Source organism: Lichenostomus cassidix, chromosome 5, assembly GCF_008360975.1.
Source record: "Lichenostomus cassidix isolate B80296 chromosome 5, HeHo_3.0, whole genome shotgun sequence".
NCBI classification, from domain to species: domain Eukaryota; kingdom Metazoa; phylum Chordata; class Aves; order Passeriformes; family Meliphagidae; genus Lichenostomus; species Lichenostomus cassidix.
In genome coordinates this window covers 43,422,515-43,442,869 of record NC_139486.1, presented here as the reverse complement: position 1 = coordinate 43,442,869, position 20,355 = coordinate 43,422,515, and the positions used below count along the sequence as shown (strand labels likewise).

The following is a 20,355-nucleotide window of genomic DNA, read 5'->3' as shown; positions in this document are numbered from 1 at the left end:
CTATTTTTAACTCAGTCATGAAGCAATAACTACGTCCAAACCAGTATGTGTCTGTTACAGCCAGCCCCTGTGGGCTGAGTGGTAACCAACACAGAGCAAGCAAGAAATATATATCATCCCCAGACCTTGTGTATTTTCATGTAGGTCTACTGATTTTTATTTATTGTTCATCTGTTTATCCTATTATTTGCCTTTTTTTTTTCTTATTTTCTTAGCTTTTTTCAACCTGATTTATAATGCTTCTGTTTCATGTCACAAGCAAGAGGGAGTTGCCTTGAATATTCCTGAATCATGATTTTATCTGGGTTTACTGAATAGCTAAAGTATCTGCTAAGAACAACCTCCCTGCTAATGTTATGGCCCCATGTATTCCCCATAGGCCACCTCTTTTCCTCCCTGTTGTCCAGTTTTCAGTGGATTGCATTTCAGGATCACTTCTCAGCCTTAGTAAAGAGAATTTCTAGCCATGGACTGCACTCTACATGGAAAGGAATCATTTCTTTCCTGCTAAGAATGGCTTTTGGGCAGTGGTGCAGACGATGCAGTGATGAAGTAACTGAAGATAAGTAAGCACTCCCCTTCTCTACTGTGAACATTGAACATGTCAAGTGTGGTGGAAGGTCTCAAAACCCTAGGGACAACAGGATCCCATGGAAAAAAAGGAGGGCTGGATATTTTTTAATTTGACCTTTCTTCTCTCAAATAAAACTCTAAACCAGATATCTATTAGGTTATCTAGGCACTTCCTAAGCAATTCAGGTGGTATGCCTTGTGATGCGAGTCACTTGGCCAGCCTGTTCATTAAAATTTTAAGGAATTTATCTTTCACTGCTTCCCCTGAGAATGTCCAAAACTGTCTAATGAATCTTGTCATTAATACATAAATGCATACATACATTTGGATTTTTTTCAGCAAATTCAAGTTCATTTTTCCCTTTTTTTTTTGTCATCTGAATATTCCTAGTTATATCTCACAAGAACCAAGCAAATTAATTTCTTTCCTTTCTTCATGGTACAAATATTTGTCTCAACCCCGAATTGTCCTCAGATAAGCACAGACTTACTTAAAACATGGAAGTTGCAATGGCAGTATCAGTATGATTAGCTCTTCTTCTCCCTCTAATTCTGTCAGCCTAGGACAGAAAACTGACTTCTAACAGAAACCTAACAAAGAGCAGGAGTCTGTCCTTTGAACTAGAGGTTTTCCCAAGAAGCCTGCTGTGCTGCCACTCATTTGAGATCAGCTGGTTGGCTTGATCTGCTCCCAGCTTTGCTGAATAGCTGAGGTCTCCCATTCCCTCTGAAACGGGATCCCACATTTACCTCTACAAAGTTGCAGTGAAACATGATCTTACTTGAACAGTTGGCAAGAAAGTTGCTTACTCTTCAGTGTATTGCTTTTCCTAGAAATAGAAGAATGTCCTCGGATAAGCACAGGCAACTTACTTAAAGATTAATATCACTATTTCTCCGTCCCATGGCTGTAACAAAGAAGGCTAGCTCTGCTTCTCCCTCTAATTTTGTAGCCTAGTACTAAAAATTTATCTCTAACAAAAACCTAACAAAGAGCAGGAGTCTGTTCTTTGAACTACAAGTGTTTTCCAAGAAACTTCTGTGCTGCTACTCATTTGAGATCAGCTGGTTGGCCTGATCTGCTCCCAGCTTTGTTGAACACATGAGCTCCCCTATTCCCTCAGAAATGGGATCACATATTTACCTCTATAAAGCTGCAGTGAAGCATGATCTGACTTGAACAGTTGGCAAGAAAATTGCCTACTCTTAATTTTACTGCTTTTTCCTAGAAATGATCAATGCCTCCTGCCAGGTGTCTCAGCAAAGTGAGGCATCCCACACCACTTATTCTTTGGTTTTATCTTTTTTCCAAAGGACTCATTAAGGGCTTGTGATGGACAGACAGGCAGATACAGCTCTTGTCTGTTTGGCTGATGAGGTTACAGTATCTGTTCTAGACCATTAGCTTTGGGTTTCAAACCCTGCATGAAAAACCTGCCTTTGGTCTTATTCCTGCATATCAAAGCCTATATATGAGAGTCAAGAAAGGACAAGAAGAGCTGTGGAAAAACCTGCGCTAATAAAAACCACAACAATAATTACCAACTTACAGTGATGCCTGAGTATACCAGACATCACAATGTGAAAAGCTGGGGTTGGAGTAAGACTTTGATTAAGCTGCACAGCCCTACAGCATGCTCTGAATTTGACCCAAAGAGACAAGTTCCTGTTCACAATTCAAGGGTGATGCACAGCACCCTACCTCGGCTACCCATGTGACAAAGAAAGGTCTCTTATCGGGAGTCACCAACCAAATCCCATAGTGAGTAAAGACTAAGAATGAAGACCAATCTGAATAACCAAATAAACCTGACTGTACACACATGAGAAAAACTGCTAAGTAGAATCACACCAATAAATGGTTTTAAAGAAGTAAAGACCTACAACAGCAGTTATTCAGAGCCTTGATCTTGCTATTAAAGATGGAAGAAAACTCTGTCTTTAACTCACACCACTGGCACATTTCATTTCCAAGTGAATTATCCTCTTATTTTCATTATGATTTTCATACTAAGCCCTAAAAAGAATTTCAAACAAACTTTATAAAACAAAATGCTTGAAATATGTTTGAGAAAGGGCAGATCTGAGCAAGTAAAATCCCCTATGAAAACTCTTAATAAATAGTGCAAAACCAGAATTTCAGAGCCCATCAATATAGCTTTTATTTTCCTATAAAATTAGAACTACAACATTTCCTTACATATCTATTGGTCAAAAAATAGTTTGTGGATTAGTGAATGTGCAAAAACCCCCTTGAAATCTTCTGCAATACTTTTACAACCACAACAATTCTGCATAGAAAAGCTGTGTTAAAAACTAGCAGGCATCTAAATATTCTCCTAAATATTTTTACAGTTACCACCTAGATTTTAATTTAAAATAGTAATTTTTTAAATGTCAGGAGGTATTTTCTATAAAAGATTAAAATAAATTAATTTTGCATTGGAATTTTGAAGCTCAGAGGAAGAAATTCTCTTTCAAACATATCACTTTCTGTCTCTTCATGGTTAGATAAACTGTTAGAGCTGCTTAAAGCTTGAAAGTAAAAGATAAAGCTCCAGGATAAAATATCTTAAGAAAAAATATAGTTTACATAATGTACTATGAAATCCCAGTGCTGACAAACTCTTGCACACTAAAACACATGATATTACAGTCATAAGGAACAGGATTTTGCATTTTTTGCTGCTGAAAACCACTACTAATTTATTCCTGCCAGACAGTATTAGGTTGCCATAGCAATGTCTGATATCTCTATTCATAAATACATATTTGGGCAGCTTTGAATATGAACAGTGTGTGTCTTGACAAAGGGCAAGTAGACATGTGTACACTGAAGCTGAGGTTGCCCCATAAAACACAAAGCCTGCAACTACCTGAATGATGGATTGCCTCTATAAATTGCAGGCAAGCAGAAGGTCACAGCTCTGCTGACATAAGCTGACAGAACTGTACAGAAGTCAGTAGAGTGATCATCAGTGGACACAAGAAGAAAATATGTCTCTCCATCTGCAAAGTCATCTGGCTGAAAGCAACAAGAAATACTCTATGTTTCCATTTTCTGTCTCGTTGCACGTCCTGGAAAAGCATTGTTTGGTTTCATGTTAACATTGTAACAGGATCTATTTCTCCTAATGGAGCACCAGTTGTATACGGACACACATGCACTCACACAACCACCTCAATGTTGAGTTAGAACAGCTTCAGTCTGTGCTCTTTGGCCAGAAAAGTCTGTGTCACATTTTTGCACAGCTCCTTCAGTTCCCTGGAGCATAAAAGCAAGTCAGAAGGAATGGTGAGGGACACACGGTTTGCTTCATGATGCTGACCATGATTTCAAAAGCTGTCTTGTAGCTTAGGCCATTTTTCCCAGCTTGAAATAATTATTAATAACAACACATAATTCACTACTGCATGAGTCGCGCACTCATCTTCAGCCTTGCTTCTCTAATAGGGTCACTCCTCTATGACAGATGGAGCAACAGCACGGTGTAGTATCATCAGGTCTTGTATTTTGGGACAGCAGAATTCATTTTACACAGTGGAGGGTGTTGGTGCTGCAACTAAGTGGAACTGGATGCCTAAGGGAGGGGAATTGGGATAACTCTGGGACTCAGTCCAGCCTGACTCGGCTGTGACCAAAAGGTGCAATCACGAAGTGCAGTTTTGTGATATATGTGAAAGGAGTGATTTCAGTCCCTAGGAAGTGGTCCCACAAACCACAAAACCATTACTTGTGGCAGACACAGCAGGGAGAAGCCAAGGATAAATGCCTGTTGGGACTGGAGTCACTCCCTGCAAGAGTCAAGATGAGATTTTTTCAAGCATATGCAAATCAGATGCTTGTACATTTGGAGGCTTCTCTGAAAGACTGTACTGAAGCAGCACTGAGACCTTCCTACGCATAAATACCAACTCAAACCTATTCTTCTGGGTTGTTCATTTAGCATCTCTCATGAGCAATGAATTCACACTGACCTAGAGGAGACAACAAGCATGCTAACAGGAAGTAAAGCCATCAGATAACTATGGTTCAGTTTAAAATCTAAGGCTAGGAGAGAAACAAAACTCAGGAAAACCACGTATGACTGAGATCTAAAAGGTAAATGAAGAGCAAAGAGAAGCTTGGCATGCATGTGTTTCTGATGAGCTGTGAATAAGGTAGTAGGAAGTAGAGAGTAACAGGTAGAAGTTAATTCATAATCTCTTATGTTGCACTAGAATATGACTATCCACATTAAAAGTATTGTATTAAGTGCACTACGGATGGTATCCAATGGTCTAGACAGGATTTTAGTTTGGCAGGTTTGCCTCTGGATTCAGGTTCTTGTCTGAAGACCTGATAGAGATCAGACCTCAGGTTAGCACAACCACATCCTTGCTGCTCTACCAGGCAAGGTACTCTGGGGTCAGCCTGTAGAAGGGCTGCTGCACCACAACACCGACTCCCAGGGCTCAGTAAGAGAGGCAGAAACAGACTGGCCCTGCTCAGGCTCACCAGAACGCTTACCATGATACCACACACAGGCTAATTTGACAGACAAGACACTGGGCTAATGCAGCAGCACAACTCTCCTGACTGGAATTACCCTACATCCCTCCAGCCCACAGCAGAGGCAGAGCAATCTCAGCACAGCAAGAGGCTGAATGATCTGTGTCTTGAGCCTAATTGTATGAAGAGGCAATATCTAGATTTCAGCTCTCTAAATCCATTTCTGACCAAGCCCAGCTCTTTCTGTACCTCAAGCAGCCACCGGCACATCCCAATCAGCAGTTTACCAGAATGTTACCCTAAATACTGCAGCATTAAGCAAACAGGGAGGAGCAGAGACCGGTCTTTCTCCACTACTAAAAAAAATGTGATTAGCTGAGTTTGATGATATGAACCACCTTTCCATTCTGCTTTGAGAACCAAACAAAAAAAATCCACAGATATAAACTTCAAACTACATCCAAGTTATAACAGGTTATATATTCTATTATAAAGCATGTCTGAGTATTTTGAATTCTCTCTTTTTAATATGGTGAATCTTTACTCTCCATCTGCTAGCAGAATTGAATTCCAAGTTTGTATTTTCATAAGGCAGGAAAAAATGTCACTCCACAATTGCAACTTGGAAGTCATATTGTCAGTGTATTCCTAAATGGAGCTGCATTAGCCTATTTATGGTATTTCATTACAAAAAAAAGTCCACTTACCATATGTGAGCACTTTCCTCCCAGCCTCATTAGGGAAGCATCTACTTGGCTTGTTTTGGTTTTCTCAAGTAATCTTTTTTTATTGTTAATTACACCCTCCCATACACCCCTTTGTGTCCTTGTGGTTACGTATTACTATATGGCTGCATTTACTGTTAACAAAATGCCCTGTGAATGGAAAACTGGGAAACATCACATAAATGTGACTGAGCTTTACTTATTTGTTTTTTCTTCTTCAGTGAGTCACAAGCGATTGCCCACTGTTTGTTTTCCTAAGTGTCCTGCTCCTTTTACACCCACAGCACGAGGGAACTGCACCACAGAGAGAACAAGGCAAAGTCTGAAACATGCAAAGGCCTGTGGCTCTGACACTGTATTTCTAAGACAAGTATGAGTCAAACTCATTTTGTGCACAACATCCAGTGGTTTTATTAGCTGCCAGGCTCAAACTTGCTGAGTGTCTCATGTACTGCTAGGTGGTAGTCACAAGCAAGTCGAGTCAAAATCTATTCTTCAACCCCATCTCCTGGCCTCATCTGGGCAGTCCCGTTTAGTACCAAGCTGAGTAACAAAGCTGCTGAAATGCACAGTGTGCTGAAGGAAGATGTGATTTTTCTGGGGAGGGCAGCAAAGCCTTTGCAATTCTAAAGGCTTGCCTGCACTGGTAATCCATTGTGGTGTAGGTAAAGGTACCATGCTGGGTCTCTTACACTTTCAGGGTCTAGTCACTTACTTTCCTCATGCTTTGAGGTAATTGTTTCTGTGTGAGGAATTAGTGCAGAGTAGCTAGTGCACAGCCCATTAGCAAATAGCTTGCTTCACAGCAGGCAAGCCCATACATTTCCAGACTGAGTGCCAGCATGCTTGTGAGCAGCTGTGAAGGACTTCTAAAGAAAGACTTTCAAATAACAGGTAATCCAGCAAAACACTAGAATTTACATGTGACACATATCATGTATTCTATGAAAGCCTGGGCTTGAGCAAAAAGACCTGCATGTTCCACTGACACTGCTTTCTTCCTGTCAGCCACACTGGCAATAGTCTCACTGAAGGAAGAGTAAGCCTGAAATGAAATTTTCCACTATTACAACCAATGCAAAATGATTGCCAGAACACGGGGAAATAGTCACAGCAATCTGTACTGGCAAACCCAAATAAAGGATGCAGAGCTGGCCAAGAGCGCTGCAATTAAATGTGCACCACCTTCCTCACATTCCTCTGTAATTAATTTTCATTTGTTCTTGCAAAGATTAAAGATCTAAAAAGTAACCAACAGGCAGATTACCTACCTTGCACCTATTAAAAGAAATACTTGTTTAGCACAGTGAAAATCTTAGAATGCACTTTTTCCTCGCTTCCTTTTCAATTAAAACCTGACACTTGTATCATGAATTAGTTCCAGCAACTATCAAGCCTGATTCTAGTTCATGTGACCAACTACTGCCAATAGTCTGAAGAAAAAATATGACATAGAGGTTCACAGTGTAAACAGAAGAGAGCAGGTAGCCAGCACTGTTAAATCCTGCTGTAGTTTTTGTTAGGGGTTGCTATGCAATCAGTTCCAAAAATTGAGACTGAAAAATTTTCAGGTCTGAGGCATACTATAATGTCTGGGCAAGCTTGAGGGACACTGCATATGAACACTGATGTCCATATGAGTGGACACAGTCACTGAGAACACACACTCCCATGAGAGAGTCTGTTTATGAGTCTGCCAAGAACCATCAAGGAGTGCAGTGCATGGAGGGTCTTTGGAAGAAGCTCTATCCATAGAGGCACTAAACAAGTTGTAGGAAACTTCCACTTTGTATGTAAATGAGTGATTTCATAAGACTACAGGACTTAAGGCTAAAATCTGGAGTATTTTCTGTTCCACAGACATAATTTGAGTATTCCAAAAGGAATTAAGAGTATAATTCTTGAACAGAAGGATACTCATCTGAGAAGACACTGAAAGATAAAGATACAGCTTAGAAAACTGCTATACCACCTTCTCAAGTCTCTGGACAAAGGAAATGTTGAGAAGGAAATACAAGATAAGGATCTCTAGTACACTCATTAACCATTATAAATGATCTTGAAGTTTTGAAAATTAGAGCACCTGCTAGAATATTCTAATGTACACAGGGATCGGACTGTGAAGATCACTTCCACAGTGCCCAAACACTTCTTTTACATTGAATTTGAGTAATGGTGAAGAGAATTTCACAACAAAACTTTAAGAAATGTGTTGTGAGGTCAGTAATATCCAGACACACAAACCAAATGACAGCTATGTCCTCTTTAATGTAAATTTTGCAGTATATCAAATGGGACTATTTACAGCTGTGCCAGGTTTTTCAGTTATGTCCTACAGACACCTGACAATTTAGAGCAGATTATGACGTGGGAAATAACAGTGATTGCATGTTTGAATGAGTTCCTTTTAGTATGTGTCTGTCTGTAAAACATCTTCCACATCTCAGTAGATGTGCAGGCATCTTCTTTAAACATTCACAAAAATTGTTTACGGACAATTTCAAGAAAACACACTATTCTGTTCTTTTACACTCTGTCATGTAAAAAATATTTTTCATGGGTGTGATCTTGCTTACTCAACTGATACAATAACTTTTCTGTCTCCTGCTACTCTGTCCTAGAATCTAGACAGAATCTGTTACGTTGCCAGCATAAGTTATTAGGGAGAGACTGTATGTTGAAACATGACACATTATTCCAGGAAACTGTTAAAGGAACAACGAGCTTCAGATAGTTCTGACTTTCCTGTTCCTGATTACTCTTTTGTAATAGTCCGCAAAACAAACAGTGATGGAAGATTAGCAAAATGCAATAACCTGATCACCTGCCAATAGAGATCTTTCCATTCCACCTTTTGATGTACATTTGGCACTAGTGTATTTCCCATCACTGGGAAATGTCCTATTTATCTTTCAGGTATGTACTCTTGATGTCTAAAAGCCTAGGATTACAAATCAGACACTGTTAATAAACAGATCAGTTCACAACAGTGCTTAGAAATGGCAGTTCTGAGAAAGGCAATCTGCCTCTAAAAATAAAACATGATTGTCAGGTTTACAGATATTTTAAACTTCAGCTTGGAAAAAAAACAAAACAAAAAGCCCTGAGAGAAAGTAAAAGGAGAATCTAAGCTTTCCCAAACAATTCCATAAATGTGAAAACAACATGATATTTTCAAAAGAGGAGAGAAACCACTGCAGGTCCACACAAAGAAGTAAGCTGAGTCCCTCATCTGGTCTCCCTCTGCTCTAGTCAAGCAGCAAAGGTGTTACCAAAATCACCTGGGATGAAAAATAAGGGAAACAGTTTTGCACTGCCTGACTGGCCATGGCAACAGGACAATTTTCCTATCCACAGCTGCAGATTCTAGTGTGATTCTAGGAGCAAACTTCACACCTTAACTCTCTATCTATAAAGACAAGAGTACATTACTTCTAAGCTGTCTCTGACTTGTTTGTTTCCACAGGAAGATAAATTAGGAGATACTATTCTTCCTGTAGACGTAATTTTAGCCACAAACAGGCACATCTTAAGCATACTGGTATCACAGCATTACTGATAAACAGACTGGAAAAATAACACATTGATGCAGCCACTTTTGATAGATCATGGATAAGAAGAGAGGTTGACGAAACTATCGTCTTTCTTGATGGCAGAGAAAGTATAAATAGAAGGTAACTGGCTAGAAAATAAAATCTTCTTTCTCTTTCCTTTCTCTTCTCCTTGGAAATCATGAAGAAACAGTATATGGCAGTTATTGTGATGTCCTTAGGGTGTCCAAAATTATGAAAATACTTCACTTATAGGATGATGTATGGTCAGTGAGTAACCCATGTTACCAGACATTAACACACAGGTAGAAGATGGTAATTAATTTGTGCCCTCTTTTCAGTTCTCAGCCTTGTGGCCAAATCTGACCTCTGGGCACCAAGTGCTGCTTCTGCAGCTTCTGTTTGATGTGCCTGTCCAACCCATGCCCTGTTCTGCCAGGGTGCTTTCATCAGCACGGACCAGCTTCCCAGTGATTGTGCTTAGTGCTCCCTTTGCAGAAGTAAAGCCAGGGGCTTTGATGTGAGAGCTCTAAGTTCTTCTTCTCATCATCTCCAGCACTCAGCAGGCTATGGCTGTCAGGAGCAGCCTAGCAATCTCAGACACGTGCTGGCTGCTTAAATCCTCCTCTGTGTGCACGAGGGGGAGGGATATGACGGCTCTTACACTGATTCAGGCATCACAGTGATTTTATACTTTCAATGCAGAGCCTGAATAGAAAATATTATGAACTGTTACCACCCAGTGGAATTAAACTGTCACTTAACACTTTTTCAAGTTCGTTGTATCAATCCTACACTACCATTCCATCAATTTGTCAAGGAGTCTAAGCAATGAGCAAGTTTCATATGCAGGTTGAATAGCATGACATACAGCAGAAAATCATTTGTACTTATCAAAACAAAGGGCAAACCCAGACTGAGTGATCCAGACACATGGGAAAACTTCACAAATTAACTATTATTGAGAGTAGTGGTTTTATTGTTAGGGGCTACATGTGCTGGCTTCACGGGGTATTTTGGGAGCAAGTTTAAAATGGACAGATATAAAGACACAGGCATTTGAAATTTTCTAAGACTACATCTTTACTACTCCCTCAAGACAAAAAACGCATTCTTTTCTCCTGATTTGGACAATACATACAGATTAACTAACCACTGATACTTTGAATTAGAAACATTTATCTGCTGGCTAGTGAATAAATAACACCCACAAATTGAGCTTGTTTTGGACTCCACCTTACACCTGCCATCACTGCAGCCCCTACATTAAAGGGCTGTAACAACTGAGGGTGTCCTTTTTCAGCTACAAAAATGCATCACACAAAGAGGTTCTGGAATAAACACTGCCACACCTTCACTGCAGCAGCTTTCTGGAGCTCTGTAAGAGAGTGTAAGTTGTCCAGAGCAGAAAACTACCCGTCTTTCTACTGTAAATGTATGTAACACTAAACACACAGCTGGGCTCTGATCCCCAGCCCAGGATTTTGGACACTGCCAGCACAATGACAAAAGGCAAGATCTCACATGGATTGAACTTGTAGGATGCAGAGGATTCCAAAACATGCACAACTACAAAATGGAAATACCTAAACTCAACAATGTACCTCCTTTGTGGAAAGGTAAAAATAGCATAAGTGTTTAAGAGCACTTGGTAACAACACAATACCATCACCTAAGCCAGGAAGCTGTTCAACTCGCCAGAACAGGATTCCTTCAGTATCAATTTAGCTACATGTATTTTTGTTTTATGTTTCACAAAATTCTTAACTGCAATTGATAGTAACACCTCATTATTAAATACTATTGAGAAAAAAAGAAGTGTCTTGGCAAAAATAATCATGGTAAATACCAACCAACATACTGGGATTTTCCCCTCTGCACTATGATCTTGTGTCTACTACCAGGCTACCAAAAAAAATGGGGCTTACACAGCTGCATTGTCCCTTTGGGTTTTATCTGTTTCCTGCTGCCCAGTAAGTCTTTCCACCTATTCACTGATTTGATGCCAGACACAATTAGGGGATCAGCATCCAAGACACTGAAACTTCAGTTACTGAGTAAGAGTGAAGACCCCCTAGACCTCCCTGAGAGAGGTTGCCGTGGGAGTTGAAGCTTCATTTGGTTTGCAAGGGTGCCACCGTGTGACACAAACCCGCTACCAGAAAAGGTGACAGGAATGTCCTCCTCAAGGCACTCCAGCAACTGACTTGAAGAGATGGTCAGTGCTGTGAAGCCCTTCTGCCCTAAACTGAGGCCATTACCATATCTTTCAGAAGATCCTCCCCAGGTTCCTTCCCCTTGGAAAGGGTTATTGGGAACCTCCTTTGGCAGACCACCAGGGAACATACACCTGCAAATGGAACAGGAAAGGAAGCAAGAAGAAAAGCAACAGGTAATCCTGGAAGCAGCAGCAGGCTTCCTACTAAGGTGCTTTGGTATTACAGTGAGATAGGTTTTGAACGCTTTTGCCCTACATAGCTGTGAAGGTTCCTCTGGCACTTTTTCTGTCAATAGGAATAGTATTTCCTGCCAGTTTCCACCATGGGACATTGCAATATGCCTGTTCTAAAATGTCGGGTGAGGAATTCTGATCTGTTTTTCACTACCTGACCTAAATTCTGTGATATAAATAGCAACCAGGTGCTAATTAATTCCCATATGCACACGTGTATGTGGATGACATGTGTTTATATACATGTGCGCTTTTCAGGACAAATCTTTTCTCAGTTACCACAGCAAAAGTAGGTCTTCCACAGGTAAGGACCAGATGTTTAATTAATGAGAGAGCTTTCTGCCTTAAAGGGAGTGTACTAAACCATATATACTTCAGATGCTGCCTCTGCCATTGTATGGGGCCCTATGCAAGCTTGGCAGGAATTTGCAACAGAAGCCTCCACATTCTCTATGACTGGAGACCATGGTTTACCTCCAGCCATGCTTTGCCCCTCAGCAGTCTGTGCTGCTCGTGGCGAGTAAGCCAAGTACTGCTCATCAGGGACTTACACAGGCAAGTGACTCAAAGGCCATGGCAGCACCTCAGCTTGCGGCCACAGAAGGAGCCGTGCTGCCAACAAGCACAGCAGCAGCCAGAAGATGATGAGAGCCTGCCAGGAACCTGCCCAGCAGGGAACACTTACCTGAGGTGCATCAGTAACCAAGGGAGGGTAAACTTACATTAGCAATTTAGTCCAAAGTGAACTTCCTGAAGATGCCCACCTGCTATGCTCTGGTTCATGTTGCGGAGTTGAGTTACGTTTGGCTTAAGCTACACCAGGAAATGCACTCTGGAAGTATACCTAAGGCTATTCACGTAGCAACCAGCACAGCATGGACTTAGCAGGTCCAGCCATCTCTGTTAGGTTGGATTTTTATTCATGTATACATAGCCTGAAGCCAATCTCATGAAAAATCCGTGACATGGATGAGTACATTACAGGATGGTGTGCCATCAATACACGGCATCACAGCCATATCCAAGAACTAGGACATGAAGTTACTGCATGGAGATGGCTGCATAGTGTGTATTTTTCATGCACAAAGTCTCGGAACAGTTAAAGTGGGAAGGGACCTCTGAAGAGTTTTTAGTCCTCTCTCATATCCACAGCAACATGCTATGTATGTGTTGTCATTTTTTGCAGTTAAGGAAGCCATGGTCCCAGACAGCCGGTGGTTTGTAAAACCCACAAATGCTGGCCCTAATTTTTGCAGTTATAAATAATGCTGATCTTTTTTCCCTTAGCTTTGAGAAACAAGCTTTGAGACTCTGTATGGGCTGAACCTGCAATACAAAGGGTACCTGTGTCTGCCTGTGCGCTAGCCTGGCACATCCATACCAGTGTTTTCCTGCACTCAAGATAATTAGCTGGACTAAGACGCTGTCATTAGCTTGGATACAATACTGGACTAATACAGTTACACCACCCTCATGATCTAAACTAGTCCCTGATCACGTTGCTCCTCCAGATCAGAAACATGTACCAGAAGTGTTTCTCAACACCTCTAAGAGGGTGCTGCATCCAACACACTTGTCCAAAGAACGAGCAGGCTTGTTCCCCCCTGCACCTGCCAGACAGCCTTTGTGAATGATGTGCAGCGTCAGAAGCCTAGCAGTGCATGTGACTTGTTTAGAGGTGATCTCTCTCATTGTCCCTGTGAGATAGCAAATCATTCCAAGATTCAAGCTTAATTCAGTTGCTGGGTAAATGAAAAGTACAAGAACACTTGGAAAGGCAAACACCAGGGGTTCCTGCCTCAAGGGAGATGAATCCCACCATCTGGAGACCACATGGTATGGCTTGAGGAGGACACAAGTCAATCAGAAGTGCAGTCATTCCCAGATGTGAAGCACAAACTCGGCAGCAGGGCTAAATGAGACTAACTTGACTCACACAGAGATGTGAACTAGCAGGCGATGTAACTCCCCTTAGACTCATTTCCCTGTGTTGCCTGGGATAAATGAATTCATTTAAACTTTTCACAAGTATCAGTTTGAATGCAGGTTTTACTTTCAATGTTCGTATGCGTACTAGTACCAAACTGACCATCTTCTCACTCATGCAGATTTTACACTTGGATACATCTCTAATTATTCTCAATATGCCAAAGAGATGATGGATTAAATTTAAGCTTGCCCCAAAATACCTACTTCAGAAGTGTTGTCCATTATCCTCTTACTAGGGATGCAGTTGATAGTCAGCCAGCAGAGAATACGAAAAAGCTCGATTCATGGATGAGGCTCAAGGACTTTGACTTTGGTAGTAGCAGTAGCATCCTGCTCACTGAACAGTCATGCAGGCAGCCTCTGTGCCTCCATATGGTTAACAGTACCAAAAATCAACACTGCAAAAGTGCAGTTGTGAAAATCAACACTGCAAAATATACCAGCAGGGTGTGAGATTCAGAGAAAAATAAAGGCTCAAAACTTACTGCAAATTTTCGAAGCAACACGACTGAACCAGCTGAAGACAGAATCAGATATGCCTTTTTACGAAGCTTGGAGAAAGGGAGGCTCAGGGGGAACCTTATTGCTCTCTACAACTCTCTAAGAGGAGATTGTTGGCACCTTGCAAAACACAAAAAAAGACAAATATTGTCTTAGTCTACTGAAAATGTTTCTTTAATACACAGTGAACTCTTTTCCTTTGTATTGGAGGCCCCACCATTTTGGTCTTCTAAGCCAAAGCTCAAACTAAGAATTTATTTTTGAAAAGTAAACATAAAATGTTTGTCATTTTAAAAATCTCATTCTATCTTCTTTTCTTTAAAATGCTTCAATGAATTTGATTTCTCAGACACAGCAGTGAACCTGAAATACTTCATTTCCTTGAATTCCACATTGCTCTCCTAAAGACGCCTGTAATTAACAGGAGTATTCCTTAGTTCTTTTAGGCCTTGGTTCTTTTTTTTGTTCTCCCTTGTAAGGATCCCCAATTTGGAATTGCTTACACAGGATCAAATATGGTTGAAGAACAAAGTTAGAAAAGATGATGATCTTTGAACTTAGTCTGTTTTCTTTCCTAAGCACTGAAACATGTATTGTAGTTAATTGTTTTAAAACTTTAAGCACACTGACAGCCTTTAAATTAATACAGAAGTAGGATTAAATATATAAAAGCACACTTATTTTTATTGCTTCTATGCCTGTGGTAATAGCATTTTAAAGTAACGAGCTGGAGGCTAAAATTGGGTGAAACATTGTACTGAGTTGGCGAGAGAGGAGTTTCATTAGTGGATGGAAGATTACAGAGATGATGGATTTGACAGATCCAGCCAGGGTTTTCAAGAAATCATACAATTAACTGCTCTAAATAGCAGGTGTTGTAACACATTCCACTGGAGAAGGGAATTAAATCACACAGAAAATGGAAAGGTATTACACAAGAAGGTACTGAAGGCCACTGGTTAGCACTGCACCTTCACCCCACACCCCTCACAAGCACATGCTTTGGTATGGAGTCAACTCTTTGCAGAAACAGCCTAATACTGCAGGCTCGTGTTAGTGTTGGCTCCACGTCCTTCCACACAGAGACCCAGCTCTCCCACTGTCACCTAGACACAAAGGAACCTGCATGCCAACCACACTGCCACGCAGGTGAAAGAGAACAGAGTTATAATGACACACTTTTTAAACTGAAAAAGCATGACCCTTTAAACACAGCTCACAAATTTACAGTTATTAGCAGTCTTCACTGGGATAGCCTGTAGATCAAGGGAAAACAGGAAAACGAAGAGAAAATTAAATGCAATAATTTGCTAGTATTGCAATACAGTACTGCTTTGTATGCTGACTTCTCAGTACATTGTATACAAACATCTACATGTATGTCCATGAAGAAGCTGTACCTATCTGTTTATCTCACGGAAACCTATGGTAAGACAAGGCTTTTGAAAACTTTAGTCATTTTTTAAGGAAGCAAAATCTCCCTTTAGGCTTCATATATCTAATCTAATACTATAACCTGCTATTTCCAAAAAGTTCAGAATAGACTTTATAGGAAATATATTAATCCCTGTCTGTCTATAAAATTATCTGAAAATGTATAAAAATTGAGTTGATGTGTAGGTGACAACTTCTTTTTGAAAGTGTATCGCAAGGCCAGACTGAAGGCTGGGGCCACGAGAACTACTGTGTCATTTAAGGATTATGAGTTATCTTATGTAAAGCCTAATTTCTTTTACTGAAATTGATGAGAGATTTGCAATTGACAACAGTGAAATGAGGTCAGAGCCACAGCTGATATGACTAATTACCAAGCTACATTCACTCCATCTGTCCCACAAAATGCCTAAGAAAGAGCATAGGGTAAAACATCTCTATCCTATGCTGGTGCTCATCAAATTCTGCACAAAAATAACAGTGAGAGCACTTGGAAGATTTCATCCTCTCAAGTATCTAAACATTTGTGCAAGAATAATTCCTCAAGTTTCCATGTAAAACAATTTTGTGGGTAAATTACAGAATAAGAACTCAGATGACAAGAAATGTGTGGGTGTGCTTGTTGTACATATTGTGGCAGATCCTAAAAACCCACTCTCCTATGTAGGTGCCTGAACCCTACAATGAAATACCAAGTCAGTTTTCCTGACTCACCTAGGTGTGTCATGTTGTCTCCAGGCTAAGTGCATAACACATGCTGGCAATCTCCCTTTCAGGCTTTGTCTTGACAATGCAGCAAATGGCTTATGACTCCTGCTCCAAGATCCAAAACCATCACAGCTGCATGACTAAGAAAATAATCCTGTGTAGTAAATTAATTTTTAATGCTCAAATTTATTAAAAAAATGTTGACAGGTTATCTTAGCTCTTGTATTCACAGAGCTTTATGCCAGTAAGGTATTTATTATTTGTGCCTCCTGTGTTAACTTATGTTGACTAATAACCATCTGTCTACAGCTAGTATAAACCTTATGTGAGTTCCATAGCTGTGGCTAATTTTGGAGAAATCAAATCATATGCTCTCTGGTCTGGACCAAACTTTTATTGTTTGGGGATCTGGTAGCACAAACAGTACTCCTGACAGTGAAATGCAGTTTCAGGGACAGTGCAACCTGAGATGAAGATAAGAGTATCTATAGAGGAATGTAGAAACAACCAAGTTTGGAGCAGAGGAATGGACCTCAGGTGAGGTTTTCTGTTTGTTTGTTTCTTTCTAAGTGAGATATTGATAAAGACAAATACCAAGGCAGGGATCTCTGTATCTGCCACGCAGTTTATCCGCTACTCTGAACCAAACGGGAGCACTGAATTTGTGCCATTTCATGTTACGTGAACACTACATATATAAAGTGTACACAGAACTGAGAAGCACTGTTTCACTAATCAAAACATAATGCTATGCAATTACCCAGACTTCTGTCTATTCAACCATGAAAATGTTTCATACTCTTCCACTTCCCTGATGTACTTTGTAGCAGGGTGTACACATACACACGTATATACATGTGCACTTTTCACACACACACACGCACTCGTGCCCGTTAACTGTGCACCACAAATCTGAACAGTTGACATCTCTGTGCTTTTCATAAACTTTTCCTGGGACCATTCTCCAAAACTGAGACCAACAGAAGCAGAAGAGCCCAGATCAGTACTATTAAACTCTGCAAAATATGATGATCACACCCAAACTGCCCACTGGGAATGGCCACCGGCCCACGCTGACTTGCTAACCATGGATGTGGTCTGGGAGAGGGCTGCCTGGCCAAAGCCACAGGGCAGCTCTGAGGCTGACCTGCACATAGAGGGCTGGGTTACCAGCTCACACACCTGCTCTGCCTCTGTTTAAGTCGCTTCTATAGATGCAGTGATAGTGTCTCCTAGTGGCTATATTCCTGAAGGAACAAACCTTAATCCAAACTTCACACCTGAAACTCCCACTCTTTAGAGGCATACAAAATACAAACACATCTCTAGATTTTCACAGTATCTAAATCAGCATTCTGGGAGGTTTTTTTGAAAAATACAAATACAACAAAACAGAAGAGTAGCAAGGTACTCTATTCTTTCCTTTTGGTACGACTAAAGAAAGATATAAGAGCCATAAAAAAACCATGTAAAGCAAGGACTTTGCTCAAAGGTCTGAAGGCAAGCATGGGCATCAACTGATCAGGGTTGGTCTCAAGGAACCTTTAGGTCCTATCAAGACCCTGTAAAAGCAAAGGAAATGCTGAAATGCTCTGCTTTGGTAAATCTCCATAGATCAACACCCCACATACTGAACCCTTCACCAGACACCACAGTCTGTGGGTATGAACTAATGTCTTGGGATCTTTGAACCACACTAAGCACTCATGAAAGGAGATGCCAGCACAGATCAGAAGGCCAGGTCTCCCAGCGGCACCCTGCCTGCAGTCATGGCCAGCAGAGGATGTTTAAACAGAACATAAAACCAAGAAACCTTGAATGGTATCCATACTTGGTGCTAGCCCTTCCTCCTTGAATTGGCTATTTGCCATTTTCAGCACCAGCTAAACCCCAAAAATCCATCTTAGTAAAGAGATGTGTATCAGGGGATTTTGTAAAAGAAAGACTAAACCTTCAAGATACAGACAGCCTAAACCAAAAACCCCACTAGGTGGAACTACAGTAAGGTAGACCCAGAAGACACATCGGTCTGATTCTGCCATGTTGTTGAACAATTTCTTTCTCATTTTCTACCAACTGAAGTTCCCCATTGTTGACCATCCTCTTGAAACAGAAAGATTTGTGCAGCAAATTTCCATACATGGATAAGCTTGACCAAGTAAGACACTGAAAGAAAAAGAAAATAATGTCTGGAAAGGCACAGGCAAGGAAATCTTTCCTAGCAAATCCTGGATGTAAGTGACCACTACCTCGTAACAAAGGAACACAGATTTACCTTCCTCTGTGTATATATCAGGGCCCTTTGTTGTTTGTCAAATATCCTGTCACATACTTGACATCCTCACTTTGGAGATTTTACATAACCTCCCCTGTTAGAGGCGTATTAAGTCACTACAAAAATTACTGTAGTTGGAGTAGTTTTATCACCACAAAATAAAACCTTTATATACTTCCAATCTCAACTAACATATCTAGCTGAACATTCCAAGAGTGACTAGACATAAACTATCCCTTTTTTCCCACCTCCAATAGGTTCTTCTCCATGTACCTGTATGTGCCTGAGATAGTGCCCATTGCTGCAAGCAAAGCAGTGTCTCTGCTACCATTCTCACTTTGTGCCAGCGCTGGTGGAAAGCCTTTCTTGAACAAGGTCCAGTCAATGTTCACTTTCCCTGATGATCCTTCTGGTGCCTCAGTTTGCTGACCTCTGCGCTAGAGTGAAAGCTTATCTCTACCCTCAGCTTTTCATTTGAGGGGAGAGAAAGATGAGAATTCTATTTTGGAAGAAGTTCTCACTGGTAAATACGGATTGACAATTGAAATGCTTCCCACTCAACTTCTTTTTCCACACCTCCTTCAGCTGTCACAGACCACTAACTGAATCATACCAAACAACAGTTTCAGTTTGACTTAATCTAGGTAAATTTCCTAAAAGGTTTGGAAACAAGGCCTAAATTTTTCATTTCTTTTCTCACCCTGACAATTTAGCTCTGTTCCATAAGGAAAACAAAAGCAGGCATCTACTGAAGACTTTCTCTGATCTTTCGTAGCCCACTTATTCAATCAAATTCTCTTAAAAGCACCTTGCTTTCTACACACATTCCAAATCTCCTTTCATCCAAAGCTGACAGATCTCTCTAACACAGCCACCTCTTATTAAACTCTTGTACAACTGATCCAGCCTTCCACCACTGGTCCAAAACAAGCTCAGACCTCTACAGCCACCTCATGTGGGAATACAAACAGCGGATGCCCACACTATCCAGAGGACGGTGATAGTTGGTGTAGTCCAAGGATACAGAAGGGACAGAGCAACAACCCTAGGCTAGTCCTTCCGTCTCTGAGTTTCTTCCTCATGGCTCTGATCATTTGTTGACAGTATCTAGTTAAGTGATTTCATTGTAGAGGAAATGCTACACAGGGCAGATTAAACTGCTGGGCAACCACCAAAACAAAAATGTACAAATTCAGTGGAGAAATTCCCTGCAAATGCAAGGCAAGAGCAAATAATAAAAATTAATGATTTCTGTCACAGTCCTGTGAAAAAACAGAAGAGCCTCACAGACTTGCACTCTAATAAGACTGGGGTATTGTCCTTTTTCCAAAGCAATCAAAACCAATACTTTATAACCCTCCATTCCTCCCAAGCCAACTCCTGGGGGACCATTGCACAGCCAGCCAGTTTCTTCTTCTGACCAGGTAATAGGACACTTGTGTGCACACACTCCTAGACATGTGTTGGGTTATTTAAATCAGCTCAGCAAGTCTTTCAGCCTGAGAGACACAAAGGCAATATAAACAGAGCTTCCTTTTGCACTCTGTCCTTAGAGAGTCCTATCCTGAGCAGATCATGCTGATACAACATGACAACATCCAGGGATAAAGGGGAGGCTCACACTAAACGCAGTCTAATACTAGGTAGTGTTATAA

The 20,355-nt window shown here is 40.8% G+C and overlaps 1 protein-coding gene across 2 annotated transcripts in view; it reads right to left on the bottom strand.

Moving 5' to 3' along the window:
* SLC1A2 (solute carrier family 1 member 2) overlaps positions 1-20,355 on the bottom strand; it is an 89,935-nt gene that overhangs the window by 67,277 nt on the left and 2,303 nt on the right. The gene's annotated exons all lie outside the window — the stretch shown is intronic.